Source organism: Morone saxatilis, unplaced genomic scaffold (genome assembly GCF_004916995.1).
Source record: "Morone saxatilis isolate NCDOM2014 unplaced genomic scaffold, NCSU_SB_2.0 Contig18, whole genome shotgun sequence".
Classification (NCBI taxonomy): Eukaryota; Metazoa; Chordata; class Actinopteri; family Moronidae; genus Morone; species Morone saxatilis.
The window spans coordinates 15,082,305-15,085,410 of record NW_023339740.1 but is presented as its reverse complement, the minus strand read 5'-3'; positions in this window follow the sequence as shown (position 1 = coordinate 15,085,410).

Genomic DNA, 3,106 nt, shown 5'->3' with positions numbered 1-3,106 from the left:
TGAAGTGAAATGTTTTTACCTTAACGTATTTCCTGAGATACATTCTCCGTCATCATCCAGAGTGAGCTAACACTGCTGCTATGGAAAAATATTTGAATCTTTGAGTCTTTGGCACTTCATTTGTGTTAGAGGGCCGTGTTATTGGTGTAACTCTCACTGCTGCAGGTAGTTTGACCTCAACTCACACAACTCTTAAGAATCCAGAATCTGGTGATAAATAACAGGTAAACCTTATTTTAATTAGTGAATCAAAATGCTAAGATGCTCTGCTGAGATCGTTTACTGTTGCCTGGTACTAAAGCTAGCTTGTTCCTTGTATCTCCACTTCAGGTGAATAAAAAGCATGTAATTCTTCCACATTCTTGACCTCACTTATATTAAAAATAAAGCTTACTAACATGCTATTAAATATTTTATAAGCCTGGGCTTAACAAACTGTACACATAGTTTAAAGTATTTCAGTCAGATCCACTGTGAAAAATGAGAAAAAGTCTCAGCGTTAGTTTTTGCCCTAACACCGGTAAATCTCAGGGAGCAGAAGTAAGTTGTTCATCCATCAAACACTTTCATATTGTGGGTTTAATCAACGTTTCTGTTTCTGTGGTCGACCAGCAGGAGTCTTTTTATTCTTGTGACTGTGTTCGCTCTGCACTAGTGTGGTGGTAGAGATGACTTTGTGCTTGTCTTCAATCCTTTATGTTAACCGGCAGGCACTTGTTAATGGCCTCTTCTCTCAATGCAGAGAAGATGATATTGATTATTGGAGCAGTTGTGACTGTGGATACTGTCTTACTTGGATTGGCACTTCTCTTTATTCAAAGCAGGACTGGTAAGAATTAAAACCTCACCAAAGTTTATTTGAGTGTTTATTCTAAAATGCAGCTGTAGCTTCATATTACTTTCAGTGAAAGGCAATTGATATCAGTTTCTGAGCAAATATCCAGTATCCCTGTTTTATTGTTGATTATTGACATTTTGTGATATCTGTAATCACTGGTTGATTTTTTGCATTTTATAGGAAACTGCCTTTCAAATAGGTAAGAAACCTTATTTCTCCAATATTATCATGTGAACTTGAGTGAGTAACACCTCTATCTTATATTTCTATTGTATCTTCTTTTCCATCACTGCTGTGGTTTACCTTCAGAGTTTCAGACGTTCACTTTTGCAGCTGCTCAGGAAAACCACAGTCCTCTTCTGACTGCCTCTGAGCTGCTCAACAGTCACAAATTAAATGCTTTGATCAACGGCACGTGGACACTTAGCAGAATTCGGACATATTGCTGTAAACATTCTGTCCACTGATACATATTAAATTAAAAGCATAGTAAGGAGGAGGTTGAGGTTCTGGAGCTAGCTGCAGAGTAAAAGTCTGACAACTGTCAGGTCAGAAAGATCCAGCTCATATTTTATATAACAGAAACACTTTTCAGTCACATAATTTAGAGAGGGGAGAATAATCCAGTATATTTATTTGTAAATGTGTACATGCTTTTAATTTTCTTCTCTCTAATGACACATTGTTTATGAAACCTGTTTTCATATTTTTTTCCATTTAGACCAAAAGCAAACTTCACTGGTAAATCAAACGCTATTTTTCTCATTTACATAAACTACATTGATCAAGCCAATGCAATATGACATTAATGTTTCATTTACAATTTTTGTTTATTGTTTATAAGTGTATTAAGTTTTTCTTTGGTTTCTGTTTTAGATGACAGGGAATATATGGTAAGTGTCAGCAGAGAAAGAGATTTCAAAACTCCTTCTACTAAAAGATTTTTCATGAGATAATACTCTTTCTCCCCCTCATTATTTTTATTAAATAATTTACAGGGTAGTTATGATGAAACATACAGTACCGTCGTCTATGAATGCAACACTGGTGAGCTGCTTTCACTTCCTGAATGAAGTATAACGTTCTCAGACAGCTCGATTCACCACTTGGTGGTGCAGGTTCTGCTAAAATGATTAAAAGTGGCCAGAATATTAATAGACATTACAGTTATCATGATTATGTGTGTATTCTCTGATGTTATTGTGGCATGACAGAAACATGTGCAATTGTAATATCTTCATGAATGCATAACATTGGCAAACATTTACTCTTCCCTGAGAACAGTTACGTTGTGTGTGTATCTTTCTTTTCACAGAGTGACAACAGCAGCAGCTCAGAGAGATACAGTGTACAGCACTCCAAAGTCACTTTGAAATATAAAAGTTGTTTTTCACTTTGCTTTTTTTTATGTACAGTTAATTGATGTAAACATTATATAGACCATTATCCTTCAGAGCCGATATTAGAATGTTGTAAATGATTTATTTAATTTTATTGAATTGATAGAAACTGAAGTTTGTTCAGAAGATATCATGTATCATGTGCGTCATGCTTTAAATAATAAAAACATTATACACAACTAAAGCTGAAGTTCAGGCCCACATTGATTTATATAACTCTTTAAACATAAAATATTTTGTTCCAAAGTTTTAAGAAGAGTTATTCACACATGTACACAAATAACATACAGAGAAACACATTAAAACCTACAACACAAGATTTAATTAATACATAATGATACAACGAAAATGGGAAACCATCAAAGAGACCAAATCAATGACAACTGTATGCAAGGAAATACTATTATTAAGAGGACTTAATAATGTTAATTCAGCTAATGTGATTATTTTACCAACTAGAATGGAGAACACTTAGCTTGTGCATCATAATTTGGACACAAAATGGTCGAATACTCAGAACAAACATGGGAAATAATTGCGTGTTTACTTAGAGCAGACCGTGAATATAAACATTAGCAGTTTGCAAAATTAACCTTTAGTGAAGTTTATATCTTAGACACACACCATGGGCCATCTCAATCTCCTAATTCATTCAAGTGGTCTGTCTGTTTGTTGGACTGATGGTGGCACCTAACAGCAAAAATAAAAGGTGCAGTTTTTAAAAAAAGTGGACAACAGCAGTGAGTGTGACAGAAGGGCAGAAAGGGACTCATCAGGAAGAGTGAGGAAAAGAGCTGTGTGAACCGGTGCTTTACAGTTTTGGCCGAATACTTTCACACTTTTTGGCTCATTGTGTTTTTACAATAAC